Raw genomic sequence first — 16336 nt, forward strand, 5'->3', positions numbered from 1 at the left:
TGTAGAATTCCCTCATCTTCCTTAGTCTCAGCATCCGTATGGCTTGCAAATTGTAGAAGCCTCGGAGGTGTAACCAGAGAAGGTTCCCATTGTTTTCATTCTGGTGGGATATGTTATGTGCCATTAGAGTGAAAACTTAGTCTTTTGCTAGCAGTTGCCGCTAGGGCATCTATGCCATTTCGTTCGTTGCAATTCGGGACTGCACGCTGGGGTTTGTTTTGGTTGGATCGGGGAGAGCAGCATATGTGCCTCCTGATGAGAGACTAATAAGTTTCGAAACCGGTAGAGGTGCTTGCAGCACTCTCTGATTGGACTGGAATATGGTTCGGCTGTATTTTCGTTTTGCAACGAAATTGAAAATGGTTATTCATTTTTGATTTACATTTACTCTGTGTGGAGTATGAAGGGAACCAGTCTCGTTGGAACTTTACCGCGCTGAGCAGATGTGACGTGAATTGTAAATTGTAGAATTCCCTCATCTTCCTTAGTCTCAGCATCCGTATGGCTTGCAAATTGTAGAAGCCTCGGAGGTGTAACCAGAGAAGGTTCCCATTGTTTTCATTCTGGTGGGATATGTTATGTGCCATTAGAGTGAAAACTTAGTCTTTTGCTAGCAGTTGCCGCTAGGGCATCTATGCCATTTCGTTCGTTGCAATTCGGGACTGCACGCTGGGGTTTGTTTTGGTTGGATCGGGGAGAGCAGCATATGTGCCTCCTGATGAGAGACTAATAAGTTTCGAAACCGGTAGAGGTGCTTGCAGCACTCTCTGATTGGACTGGAATATGGTTCGGCTGTATTTTCGTTTTGCAACGAAATTGAAAATGGTTATTCATTTTTGATTTACATTTACTCTGTGTGGAGTATGAAGGGAACCAGTCTCGTTGGAACTTTACCGCGCTGAGCAGATGTGACGTGAATTGTAAATTGTAGAATTCCCTCATCTTCCTTAGTCTCAGCATCCGTATGGCTTGCAAATTGTAGAAGCCTCGGAGGTGTAACCAGAGAAGGTTCCCATTGTTTTCATTCTGGTGGGATATGTTATGTGCCATTAGAGTGAAAACTTAGTCTTTTGCTAGCAGTTGCCGCTAGGGCATCTATGCCATTTCGTTCGTTGCAATTCGGGACTGCACGCTGGGGTTTGTTTTGGTTGGATCGGGGAGAGCAGCATATGTGCCTCCTGATGAGAGACTAATAAGTTTCGAAACCGGTAGAGGTGCTTGCAGCACTCTCTGATTGGACTGGAATATGGTTCGGCTGTATTTTCGTTTTGCAACGAAATTGAAAATGGTTATTCATTTTTGATTTACATTTACTCTGTGTGGAGTATGAAGGGAACCAGTCTCGTTGGAACTTTACCGCGCTGAGCAGATGTGACGTGAATTGTAAATTGTAGAATTCCCTCATCTTCCTTAGTCTCAGCATCCGTATGGCTTGCAAATTGTAGAAGCCTCGGAGGTGTAACCAGAGAAGGTTCCCATTGTTTTCATTCTGGTGGGATATGTTATGTGCCATTAGAGTGAAAACTTAGTCTTTTGCTAGCAGTTGCCGCTAGGGCATCTATGCCATTTCGTTCGTTGCAATTCGGGACTGCACGCTGGGGTTTGTTTTGGTTGGATCGGGGAGAGCAGCATATGTGCCTCCTGATGAGAGACTAATAAGTTTCGAAACCGGTAGAGGTGCTTGCAGCACTCTCTGATTGGACTGGAATATGGTTCGGCTGTATTTTCGTTTTGCAACGAAATTGAAAATGGTTATTCATTTTTGATTTACATTTACTCTGTGTGGAGTATGAAGGGAACCAGTCTCGTTGGAACTTTACCGCGCTGAGCAGATGTGACGTGAATTGTAAATTGTAGAATTCCCTCATCTTCCTTAGTCTCAGCATCCGTATGGCTTGCAAATTGTAGAAGCCTCGGAGGTGTAACCAGAGAAGGTTCCCATTGTTTTCATTCTGGTGGGATATGTTATGTGCCATTAGAGTGAAAACTTAGTCTTTTGCTAGCAGTTGCCGCTAGGGCATCTATGCCATTTCGTTCGTTGCAATTCGGGACTGCACGCTGGGGTTTGTTTTGGTTGGATCGGGGAGAGCAGCATATGTGCCTCCTGATGAGAGACTAATAAGTTTCGAAACCGGTAGAGGTGCTTGCAGCACTCTCTGATTGGACTGGAATATGGTTCGGCTGTATTTTCGTTTTGCAACGAAATTGAAAATGGTTATTCATTTTTGATTTACATTTACTCTGTGTGGAGTATGAAGGGAACCAGTCTCGTTGGAACTTTACCGCGCTGAGCAGATGTGACGTGAATTGTAAATTGTAGAATTCCCTCATCTTCCTTAGTCTCAGCATCCGTATGGCTTGCAAATTGTAGAAGCCTCGGAGGTGTAACCAGAGAAGGTTCCCATTGTTTTCATTCTGGTGGGATATGTTATGTGCCATTAGAGTGAAAACTTAGTCTTTTGAAAAAATTCCTCTTCAGAACCATCTCAAGCCACAAATAGTCTTATTGCCTATCCCCTACTTTATTTAAAATTTATATTCATGAGGCATTAAAGAAATGGAGAAACCTGAATGAAAACTAATATAATCAAAACATAACAAATTACGAATAGAGGAAGAACATCTATAAATATCCATTGAGTGTTGTTAAGACGAAAAAATTCCTCTTCAGAACCATTTCAAGCCACAAATAGTCTTATTGCGTATCCCCTACTTTATTTAAAATTTATATTCATGAGGCAATAAAGAATTGGAGAAACCTGAATGAAAACTAATATAATCAAAACATAATAAATTACGAATAGAGGAAGAACATCTATAAATATCCATTGAGTGTTGTTAAGACGAAAAAATTCCTCTTCAGAACCATCTCAAGCCACAAATAGTCTTATTGCCTATCCCCTACTTTATTTAAAATTTATATTCGTGAGGCATTAAAGAAATGGAGAAACCTGAATGAAAACGAATATAATCAAAACATAATAAATTACGAATAGAGAAAGAACATCTATAAATATCCATTGAGTGTTGTTAAGACGAAAAAATTCCTCTTCAGAACCATCTCAAGCCACAAATAGTCTTATTGCCTATCCCCTACTTTATTTAAAATTTATATTCATGAGGCATTAAAGAAATGGAGAAACCTGAATGAAAACGAATATAATCAAAACATAATAAATTACGAATAGAGGAAGAACATCTATAAATATCCATTGAGTGTTGTTAAAACGAAAAAATTCCTTTTCAGAACCATTTCAAGCCACAAATAGTCTTATTGCGTATCCCCTACTTTATTTAAAATTTATATTCATGAGGCAATAAAGAAATGGAGAAACCTGAATGAAAACGAAAATAATCACAACATAATAATTACGAATAGAGGAAGAACGAAGATCCAGAGCGGCAATTAAGACAAATAAAACAAGCGAAGACTAAAAATAATTAGGGAGTATTGAATCTGACAAAGATGTATCTGAGTGTGATCGCTGACGTTCAACAAGGACAAAAGAGTATAATATTTGTGTTATGAATTCTTTACTGTTGTCAAATTGAATTTTCATTAATACAAAGTTGACAAACTCCAGAACAATAATTGCAGTGACAATATTGATATATGAATCAGAATGCTAGCAGATGACGAAAAAATCAGAATAAAGTGGAAATTGATTTTCATTCTTTTTTTTTACAATAGATTATTTAATAAGTCGCTCAAATTCCTAATTTATCGAAAGTATCAACCCAGCTGTTACGATACATAGAGGCAGATTAACTAATTAAACGTATGTAATTTTAAGATTTCTTTTCGTTGGAAACAGAGAAAACAAGTAAAATAACAATGTCCTTAAAAACATATTGATTAAGGTAATTCTTAACCCCTATTAATTATCTCCTAACAATTCTGTATTGATCAGTAACAAGGTCTTAAGTAAAAAAATATCGAAAATATACCTACTAAGTTTTTAGTAGGTACGTTAAAAAATCGATAAAAAAAATGAACGGCGATTGAATTTTAACACTTTTTAAGGCATTTTTTGAAGTAGTAAAATAAAGATGAAAATCGGTCGATTTCTATTTTTTTTATTGATTTTTAACTTACTAAAAATCGATATTTTTGACTTAAGATCTTCTTACTTATCTGTACAGAATTATTTTGCAATCTGACTTATCTACTATTCCTACTTGCACAAAAACAAGGGCTAGATAGCTCAGGCGGCACGATATCTGACTTCCACGCAAAATTCCAGCGCCGGCGAAAACATTTAGACATTTTTAAAAATGTTTAGCCGGTCACGACGGCTCAGTTGGCAGAGGCGCAGTCGATCGACAAGTTTAGTGGATTTGCGATCGACGCGACGCGACAGTTCGAGCCTCAGCCAGGTCATTAAATTATTAAAAGGCCAACGTCGGTAGTATAAAATTCAATAGAACCTACGACTTGGTCTGGAATAAACTGGTGTCTGATCAGCCTATGGAGGAGCGGTACGGCAAGGGATAAGGGCTTGCCGCTTGGTGATACTCCTCCATAGATCCCTACCGATTGATTCGCAATTAAAAAACAAAGGGGTTTTCGATATTGTATTGCAAAAAGCTCTTATAGGGGAGTGCATTTAGATTTTCACTTCGGAAAAAATCAAACAAGATAAAACTTTTTGTAATTTCATTAAGAAATGATTAATAAAAAACATATCAAAAAGTTCTACTCGAGAAGTGGGTGCTTCATTTTTTATTAAACAAATGAACAGCGAAGTTAGATGTTTTTTAAATAACTCCGAAAATATAATTTTTAGAAAAAAACTGACTTGACCATTGAAAAATTCAGAAAATTTTACAAGAAAAACCTTATATAAAGATTTTTCTAAAATTAAATCTCTAGCTTCTGTGATTTTTTATTTATAACGCTAAAGTCACTCTTCTCACACACATTGGCGCAATGTAAACTAGCGTTGGAAGATGTGCACGGTTGAGTTTTTTTAATGTAATTCTTTAACTAATGGATCAAAAGAAATTTTACAAATTGGACATGAAAGAAGATAAAATAAGCTATCTTATGGTTGTAACAAAAAGAAATAAAATGTATGGACATAAGTACGGTGTGGGCGGAAAATGAGACTTACATGAATTCTGTTTAAAAATGATTTAAAAATGTGTAACTAATACAATTTTACTTACAAAGCTCTCAAATTTGCACAACTTACCTCTCAATCATCTTACTAAACGATGTTTCATTTAAAAAAAATCTCAAAAATTTAATTCAAATAATACGCTGTCTCAAAAAATGTAATTTTTGAAAACTTCGTAGTTCTACAGAATTCCCACCACTTTAAGACGGTATTACTCAAGTTTGAATAAATCTAATACAATTTTTTTAATATTGTTTTAAAGCCTAGGATGTAGTCTTTAAAAAACACTTAATTATTTTAGATTGAAAATGAAATAAACAATTTCTTTTTGAGAAAATTAAGAAAGATAACAAAAATGTAATACAAAAACCGAAAGTTACCAGCTGAAAAAATGTATATACAGAGTGATCAAAACTTTTTTCTGTAAAACTTACCTAAAATTAATTTAATAATAACCTTAAAAAATAATAAATGTTCAACAAAAAAATTTTTTTTTAGCTCTTATACAGTATGTCTGCGTAACTTGGAACCTATTGATAACTTTTTTAATATCAGTTTTACGAAAAAAAGTTATTCTTTATAAAATACCCTGCATCGTATATAACATAATATGCAACCATCAAATATTAAATTTTGTTAATTTTGTACGAGGTATGTCAAAAAATATGAATTTCACTCAAGAGTAAAGTACCTTTATATTCCACAATATCGAAAATTTTTATAAAGGAAAGTTGTTTGGAATTAAAAACTATGTTCCAATATGTGATGATATCCTTCTAATCGAAAATTTGTTTTTTTTTAATATTGTTTCAAATTAATTATACCAAACATCATTAAATTTTCACTTATTATTTATGATAACTGATTTTATGAAGAAAGTTATTCATCATAAATAGCTGTGCATGGTCTAACACTTAATATGCAAATATAAAATATTATATTTTATCAATATTTTACGAGGTATTATGTAAAAAATTGCATAAAAGTGTAATTGCATATTGACACATCGTTTTTAATTCTGAACAACTTTCCATAATAACAATTTTCAGTATTATGAAAAATATAGGTATTTTACTCCTAACTGAAATTTTTATTTATTGACATATCTTGTACAAAATTAATAAAAATTGATATTTTATGATTGCATTTAAAGTTTTAGAACATGCAGAGCTTTTTACTAAGAATAACTTTTTATTTATGATTCCATTGCAACAATTTTTTGAATATTGAAGAGATAGATTTTGAATAATTGGTTCTTTCTTTCTAACACATTTTAATTTTTAATATTTTTGTGAAAATTATTTGTTTATCTTTTTTTTTAAGAATGAAATTCCATATTTGTTTGATTGGATTCTACTTGTTTTTGCCATTTTGAAATTAAAAGTTTTAATCTTTAATTCAGATTCAACAACCTGTTAAAAATAAAGACAATAAATGTTTTAGAAAAATGTTCTTTTTATGTTCTTTTTAGAAAACCCGCATTTTGGATCCGTCATTTTATAGTTATAATGTTAACATTTAAGTTAGGTTTATCAAAGCTCTCAAAAATAAATATATGTAGAAATAAATACATTTTGTAAAGAAATTATGATTTTACAACTATTTTTTAAGTTATCCGCCATTTTGGATCTGCCATTTTATAATTTAAATTATCAAAATTTGATTCAGGTTCAGCAACCTCTCAAAAATATCCACATATATGTAAACAAACACGTTTTATAAAAAAATTCGGATTTTACAACTGCTTTTTAAGGAATTTTAGGAAAAAATCCGCCATTTTGAATCCGCCATTTTGAATTTGCAAATTGTAATGTCAGATTCGGGTTCAGCATAATCAAAACTAAAATAAAAACATTTTTTATCAAAATAAAATGTTGAATTCACCCATATTCTTAACATTATTTATACAAAATAATTGTTATTGTTTAAACAATTAATAAACAATTATCGGCGAAATTTGTGAGTAGAACTTTTTACTTTAACATATTTATAAACTAACAAAAAAAGTTTTAGAAAAATATAACCTTGTTTGATTTTTTCCGAAACATTGCACCTTCTCGTTCTAATTGCACTCCCCTATTAAGGATTTTATCAATCGATGTTCATAGAGTATTTACGTACCTTGTTAACATTGAAATTTTCTGTTTTCCACAAAGTTTTGAGGGTTAAAAATGGCTGATTTTGCAATTTTTAAAATTTAAGTCGCTTATATCTCGAAAACTATCACATCTAAAAAAAGTGACTTAAGATCTTTTCTATTTGAATGATCTAAAAAACGTTAAAAAAAATTTCCGATGCAAAAAATTAGTTTAGGAAAAAAAAACGTTTAAAAAAATTTTTTACTGCTTTTTGATCCTGGCAACATGCAAATTTGTAAACATAGAACAATTTTTTTAAACTTAAAATTTTCTCCGATTTTTTCAGTTTTTCACATAGTTTTTAAGGGTTAAAAATGGCCGATTTCGCAATTTTAAAATTTTTAATCGCTTATGTGTCAAAAAGTGTCAACTTAGAGAAATGTCACTAAAAACCTTTTCTATTTGGAATGATCCAAAAAATCAAAAAAAACTTTGTTCGATGCAAAAAAGTAATTTTTTCGAAAAAAACAAAAAAAAACGTTAAAAAAGTTTTGACCCACTTTTTAACCTGGCAACATGCAAATGTGTTAAAAGGGGTTCTGTGCCGGGGCTCGAACCCGGAGGCTCTGGTTTATGAGGCTAGTATCATGCCGCTGCACTACGGCTGTTCACGGAAATTTGCTTACAATATAAATTGTATAATATTAGGTTTGTTCTAGCATCAGTTTCAAACGGTTTGAAACCATCAGCGAATAGCGGACCAGCGCGAGTAGAGGGTGACTGTATCATGTTCTCTCACTAACCAACTGTTTGCTGACGGTTTCTGACTAGTTTGACTGTTTGCTAGAACAAACCTATTATGATTCTCCAGTCACTATTATCTAAGCCTGCTTTATTCAAGATGGAATAAGCTATGAAGTTCTTCAACTACGAAACATCCAATGTGCAATATTTTGTTCTAAATTCCTTATTTATTTATATTATTTATTATCAAATCAAGAAAACAAAGCTAGAAGTCTAAAATTGTTTGAGTAAATTAAATTTTAATTTATAAGCGGAGTGTCATTCGCTACATTTTCGTACTAATAAGATAAAAGAGTAACCCTATTTTCCAAACAAAAAAAGCATGTAACAACCTGTCAACTGCTAAGTGTTGGTTGTACACGTGCACGAGTTCTTGAACCACGTTAATTAGGCCTTCCGCCGACGGCGTTTACGTGAGTGTATTGCCGCTTTCGTGGCCAATAATCATACGTTTAGATCTGTCAAGTACGAATTACCGTTCATTAGTAACCTTTCCAAACAACTCATTAAGAACACTGCTGTAACCTATACGCAAATATTTGAATATTAGTTGTAAAAAAATAGTTAAAAAACTCGTGTCATGGTATAATAGAGTGTGTCGTCTAGTGGGAAAATTAGTGACGTAACTCCAAAAATGAAAGGCGTGAGTTGAAGTTGAAAGCCTACATACAGACTTGAAATTTGATCCTTATTATATGCTAGGATACTTATTTTAAAATATTGACTGTTCATAAACGAACAGGTAAAAAATATATAAAAGTAAAATAGAATAAATATGTAGGCACGGTTAGATAAAATAATTTTAAAATAAATATACCTTTTACGCAGAAGATTTTTCTTCAATTTTAGATACAAAATACTTAAATTAATTATACAAGGGAAAATCCATGGCAAAAAAAGTGTAAGAAGAAAAAGGATCTCATGGTTGTGTAACTTGAGGGAATGGTACGAATGCACATCAATCAAACCATTCAGAGCAGCAGCGTCTAAGTTCAGAATGGACATGAAGATTGCCAACTTCCGTCGCGAAGATGGCAATTAAAAAAGAAAGAATTGAAAATATAACAAAAAATCCAGTGCTTTTTCTAGATATTTTTATCTATTTCTATTCTGGGATCCAAGGGATAGTGATGCACAATTTGTAACCTATCTCATCCAAACGTTACACGTCATCTGCCCATATGATGAGCTTGATCCTGACCATTCTGTTTATCCTACCAGATAACAAACTAGGCTCTAAGCGTCTGAGTGGTTGCATGTATAAGCAATCTCTTCATTTACTGGCCATAATCTAGTTCTTAAGGCAGCCATCAGAAAAACCAATGTAACCAGTCATACAGGATAGCGAGAAAGTATGGAAACACGGTAATTTCACGGAAACCTCTGGAACGGTTTTTATAGATTTTGGTGTGTAAGGGTGTTCTCATGCGGCCGATATTATAGTGGTAATTACATTGTTGTCAAAGCCTCCATTTTCTGGAAATCTAATGAACTTACTTATTTCAAATGGAACACCCTGTATATTTTTTGCGTTTTGAAGTCCTTAAGAAATACTGATTATTGCTACATTGCTACATGATATTAAATGCCATAATTTCGGAGTTATTGCTACATTTATTAAAAAAATATACATATTTTAAACAAATTATAAAATTCGAATTTTTCTGCCCGAATAGACATTATTTTAGTTTCTTTGGACATTCGGAACAAAAAAGATCTTTTGTATTTTTTCTTTAAACTTAATAGTTTCTGAGTTATGAACAATGTAAAACTGAAAAAAATCGGAAAATTACAATTTTCACGTAAAAAAAATAATTTTTGAACTTAAAAAGTACTTAAATTTAAGCTCAAACCTTCTTTTATCAGCTCCCTATAATAATTTTTGGCATGTTTTATTCTAAAACATTATTCTTTTTTTAAATTGTTAATGAAGCGCATATGAGAGGACGGGCGATCGGGCTGCATTAATGACTAGAAAACAGTGTCTTAAAATGAAATAAGCCCAAATTACTTATCGGTTTCTGATAAAATAAGGTTTGAACTTGAATATAGGCCCTTCGTAGTTTCAAAAGTAATATTTTTTACTTTTGTTTTTGAACTTAGAAAATCGTAATTTCTCGATTTTTTTCAATTTTAAATTGTTTATAACTCGGAAACGATTAACTTTAAAGAAAAATTACAAAAGACCTTGTTTGTTTCGAATGATCCAAAGAAACTAAAATAATTTTTATCCGGGCAGAAAAAAGTGATTTTTATAATTTGTTTAAATTTTTTTTATTTAATATATGTAGCAATAACTCCGAAATTATGGCATTTAGATATAGGGACTATTACATAAAAATAATTATTAGTAGTTCTTAAGGATGTCAAAACGCAAAAAATATAGAGGGTGTTCCATTTGAAATAAGAAATTTCATTAGGTTTCAAGAAAAACGGAAGATTTGACAACAATGTAATTAGCACTATAATATCGACCGTATTAGAAAACCTTTACCCATCAAAATCTATAAAAATCGTTCCAGCGGTTTCCGAGAATTTACCGTGTTTTCATACTCTCTCGCTACCCTGTATAAATAGCATATAAGTAAAATTACTGTACCTACATGCAGAAGTTGTACTGCACACGCAGAAAATATTAGTAGGAGCAAGTGACGACTAATGGAAGCGTTCAAAGAAATTAATTTTGAAACACAAAAAAGCTAAAAATAAAAAGGCCTAAAATAAGCTAAACAAAAATCAAGTACAGTCCATCTAATTGACTTACCGTTGTACGTCATTATCTACGCCACAGATCTAAGTTGACATAGTTGCCAAAGTATAAAAAAAATCCTGAATCCATTTTAAATCAAATAGATCACATAATTATTGTAAACGTGGATTATACAACAAAACTAATTAATATTCAATGTAAATAAGTAAAAACTTAAGAAATAGAGAACAAGAATTAAGTTATAATCTTTTAAGATTTGCAGTGCAAGCGTTTTTGAACTGCATTGTTAATAATTAAAAAACGGCTCCCAACTCTTGGCAGAAGCCGGTAGGTTTCTTTGTATATGTCTACAATAACAACTAAAAAAGTTGTCAGATACCTCGATTATTCCAAGTCGTGATAAAATTAGGTGAAGTTTATATTTTATAGTAGAGGATCTTTTTATAGTAAAGTAAATAATAAAAACAGTAGATAGATATAATAAAACAGATACTTATAGTAAAGAATATAAACAAATATGAAGTGTCATCACCGCAACTGTCAAATAAATGTTACCAATTTATTCTAAAATGTCACCTTGGTTAGATTACAGGTACAGTGTGTTCCGAACAAATGTGCTTCATAAAAACGCTTTATAATCCATTTATACAAATTAAATGCAACATATTATTGTGTATTTCTTTAGGTTAACATTAATAGAAATCTTCAAATATTATTTCTACGCGTATATATTAAAATATGTATAGTGGATGTAATTCCAGTGGACTCGGCAAAGTGATTCTAAAAAAGAACACACCTACCGCCTAAATATTTCGTGTTGGTATCATGCGAGGTCACAGGCTATGACGCGGATGACGTGCAACGGTTAGTAAATTAGACGAAGTATACATGACCGTCAACACAATAACACGTATCACAATAACAACTACACCGTCAAAGGTGTGGATGATTGAAAACTTCGTCTTAAAAATACAATAATTACAGCAGTGCTTTAAAATTTATTTTTATTTTTCCAAAACTATATTTAGTAAAATTAAAAATCGGAGCCTTTTTTCTCTGAACAGTCATCCCCCAAACAAAAACTAGAAACTCCACTTCCAGCATTAACTTCCGAATATTATAAAGGAGAGATAATTACCCATCTCTTGTAGTCTTGAGTGAGAATAAGGTTCGTATAAAATATTCAAGATTAGAAGCGCAGTTGCAGGGGACGATTGATAGGGCTAAATGGGGTAGACAAGGGCCTGGAAATGCTTTTTCGATGCTCTCGTCGTAATTGTTTGACCTCAGTGACAGGCCCTGTCCTGTCTCCTGTCACTGATCACAACATTCAAGTCCTCCTCATTAATTTTTCACGATGTAGTATTTTGCGCCGGGTGACGAGCTTTTCCCTATATGTGACGAATTCTCTTAAATATGTATACGATCTGGTTAAGGAGCTAACTAACAGTTAACGTTTATAAATAGCCTTAATAAATTATTACCTCTTGTTAAACAGCTAAATTTTCATTTATTATACATACTAGACTGTGCTAGGTGTATAAGTTTTCAGACGATTTCTTGAGAAAAAAGTTGATTTTTGTTTATTCATATATATAATAAAATTATTTTCTTATAACTTAGCTAGACAGGTAGTGAAGTTTGATAGCTTAAGGTTATCATACAATAAAACTATTATAAAATTACTAAACATAAAATATGGTTTAAAGAATTAAAATACTATACTTGATTTGGAAATGCATGGTAGTACAGTTTTTATGGCCGAAGATTAGTGCGGTTTGTATACGGGACTGTTCAAACAGTAGGATAATTAGAAGGAAAGACAATATGGTTCAGATTTGATTACAGTACAGAGCCTCTACTATGTGCTTCTACGTATTTCGGAATAACTGTTTCCTCATCGGAGCACCTGGGTAGAGACACTGAACTGAAATCAAATCCTTTCATCCTTTCGATATTTATTGTCCTTTTTGTTATCTCATCTTTGTACAAGAATCTTTAAAAATATAATACGATCACCCAGATACACAAAATACTATACAACATAAAATACAAATGAGTAAGTCTTAATGTTTTAAACCAGAGTTGCACGTTCTCTTTCTTACCCTTCTACAGCTGTTTCTTAAATTTGGTGAATGTAATATGTAATTTACATAGCCCCTCTTTTTCTTCTGCATATTCTAGTCACTTGTATTCTCTTCTCGTTATAAATTTCACTGCTATTGCCGGTGTTTCTTTCTGATTTTTGAAGTTGATTAAGTCTAGTTTGCCTTTTTTTCTCTAGCGCAGTTCTGCATTTATCATCATACCATGCCGAATTTATTTGTCTGTTGGCTTTTTCGACAGTTTCCTCTGAGATTCCATTATTGCTTTAATAGTCTCCATTCCTGATCTGTAGTAACTTCCTCTATTGTTCCGTTAAATTTTATTTGGAGAGTTTCTGGAGAGTTCTGTGGAAAACTACCGAAGAGAAAATTAACAACGTAGTAGAAAAACACCCAAAAGCAACACCAAGAAATAAACAGAAATGGAAAATAGAAGAGATTTTACAATTAATAGACAAATGAAAAGAATCAAAAGGAGAAGATGACAAGGACGGAGAATAAAAAAGGATAAATAGAATAATTTGAAAAAAATAACCGAGACAAAAGAAATATGGCTGGAAACAAAATACGTCTAAATAGAAGAACTGCAACAAAAGCACGATTTTTGAAGTTATACTCTTTTAGGTGCGATTATAAGTTAATTTTTATTATTCTGCTCGCATGCGCACACAGACAGTATGGAGTTCGTTGCTAGATGTTAGTCATGTATGTATTATAGTCCAAAAAAGATGTGGAAAGAATATATTAGTGTTTTTATTAAATATATTGATGACGACATATCTCTAAATGGGGACACCCTGTATACATTATTATTGTATGTAAAAAATTTAGATTTAAAATACTAATCGGCAGATCTGAGCATTTTTCAAAAAAGTAATTAGTGGTTGAACATTGAACCATTGAATTTATTCCAAATGTATAACTTTGTTATTTCTTATTATCTTGTAAATGGTAGGGAATAAAAATTTGATATTTTGTAGTTATGTATAACTTTACACACCCTATCAAAATAGCTATAAAAATGATAGTGTTGCCATTTATCAACAATGACGTCATATCTCTAAATTGGGACACCCTGTATACATTATTATTGTACGTAAAAAATTTCGCTTTGAAATACTAATCGACAGGTCTAAGCGTTTTTGTAAAAAATTGTAAAAAATTAAGATTTGAAATACTAATCGACTGTTCTGAAAATTTTTCAAAAAAACAATAAGTATTTGAACTATTGAATTTATTCCAAATTACAGACACAACTTTGTTATTTTTGATTATCATGTAAATGATAGGGAATAAAAATTTGATATTTTGCAGTTATGTATAACTTTACATACCCCAGCAAAATAGCTATCAAAATGAGAGTATCAAAATGACATTTAAGAAAATCTACGATGACGTCATATCTCTAAATTTGAACACCCTGTATACATTATTATTGTACGTAAAAAATGCCGATTTGAAATACTAATCAACAAGTCAGAGTATTTTTCAAAAAAAAAAACAATTAGTATTTGAACTATTGAATTTATTCCAAATTACAGACTCTCTCTCTCTGTATACTACATGACCACATGATATTTAAAAAAGTACAAAATATAAAATTTGAAATTTGGGGTCTGTTAAGCCCCACGTACTAATGCTCTAACAAAAATAGGGCGAACTACTGCAAGGTTAATTATATAAAAGTTTATTCCTTTTTTTTTAACTTTACTACTGTATTTGTCTGGTATAATTTACTATCATTAATACATCTGCAAATAAACATAATTTGGAATAATAACTCCTCTCTTCATACATTTCCTACTTTTATTGATTTTTTATTTACTGCTAGCTCTCTTCCATGGTCAAGGTACAGTTAGTCATTTCCTCCGGTAAACTGGCTACGCCGGATTTTCCGGGCATTACTTCCTGCAGGCCGGAAGCACAGGTGTCCCCTTTAAGTAAACACGACATTTCAGCCCTTAACATTTTCAGCCCTTATACGTACATTCTGCTTACGTTTTGGGCCCTTTCTTCAACTACAATTCACGCAGGGCCAGCAGCGACGGGGTTATTGTCACATTATTTTAGGAATAAATTAATCTTTTGGCCATAATATTATAAACAATTTTCTTGTGGTCTATCGTTAAATATTGTGTTTGTATGGAATTAAGCCACAATTGATTGTGATGATAATTACACTTTCACCTAAAAAAATTGACGTTCCGATTTCCACTACGGAAATAGTTTGATTTCCAACAAATTGATTGAAAAAAAGATTGTTTTACCCATTCACGGACACGACTGAATATGCAGACACTTACAAAGCGAAACTACTGTCTGTACATGAAGACGCGTATGCGAATGTGTTAAGAGTTGTGCTAAAAAGTGGTTGAAAAGGTTATAGCTTTTCAAAAATTGAAGTTGGCTTATTACCCGCAGTGATGCAAGTGAGGCTGGATTTTTTGCTCTATGGGATATCAAATTCTGTGTTCGTGTATTGTGTGTTGCATATACAGGTTGAATGAGAACAAGTGAGAAGGAACGCGCCAAACTTTAAGGCTGTATAATATACGTAAAAATAATCAAAAATAACTCATATGTTGTTATTCGATTTTTATTTGTTTCCGAGATATGAGGTGTTAAATTTTTTTTACAAATTGATGATTTATCTATTGCTCTAAAACAGGTTGAGGTGTGCAAATAAAATTTGGTGGGTTTTAAGATATAGTCATGGCGCATATTTTGACATACAATTGAGAATTTTATATTCACCATTGACGCGCGTACGGATAAGGGTCTGAAATTTTTTAAAGAAAAAAAATAGTACGCTACTGAGATATTTCAAATTAAAAATTATTTTTGAATTCCCTGTTCAATTTCAAACCATCTATCTTCATGTTTGTTCATACGACGCTTCGTTTTCATGCAATAAATAAAATATCTTAACGCTTACAAAGTATTCGAAATAAGTTTCTACACATTCATATAGAAACTTCGTCGAAAACTTTGTAAGCGTTAAGATGTTTTATTTTTTGCTTGAAAACTAAGCGTCGCATAAAAAAGGGAAGATAGATTTTTTGTCATAAATTAAACGAGGAATTCAAGAAAGATTTTTAATTTGAAATATTTCAGTGGCGTACCATTTTTATCTTTAAAACATTTCAGACTATTACCCGTACGCGCGCCAATGGTGAATATAAATTTCTAATGCCCGGTTGCACCAACAGATCTTAAGCTTAAGTCGAGAATATCATAAGAATTAATATAATATAATTATAATATATTACAATAAGAATACCATAATATAATAATAGATATAATTGATAATAAGGTAAGAATCTAGAATTATGATGCAACGAAAGTGATACTCAAGGAGGCCGTATCTATAAGTAGAGCTTAGCTAAGCTGGAGCTTAAGAGCTGTTGGTGCAACCAGGCATTAATTGTGTGTCAAAACATGCGCCATAACTATATCTTAAAATCTACCAAATTTCATTTGCAGACTTCAACCGGTTTTAGAGCAATATTTAAATCGTCA

This window comes from Diabrotica virgifera, chromosome 7 (assembly GCF_917563875.1).
Source record: "Diabrotica virgifera virgifera chromosome 7, PGI_DIABVI_V3a".
In the NCBI taxonomy this organism is placed as follows: Eukaryota; Metazoa; Arthropoda; class Insecta; order Coleoptera; family Chrysomelidae; genus Diabrotica; species Diabrotica virgifera.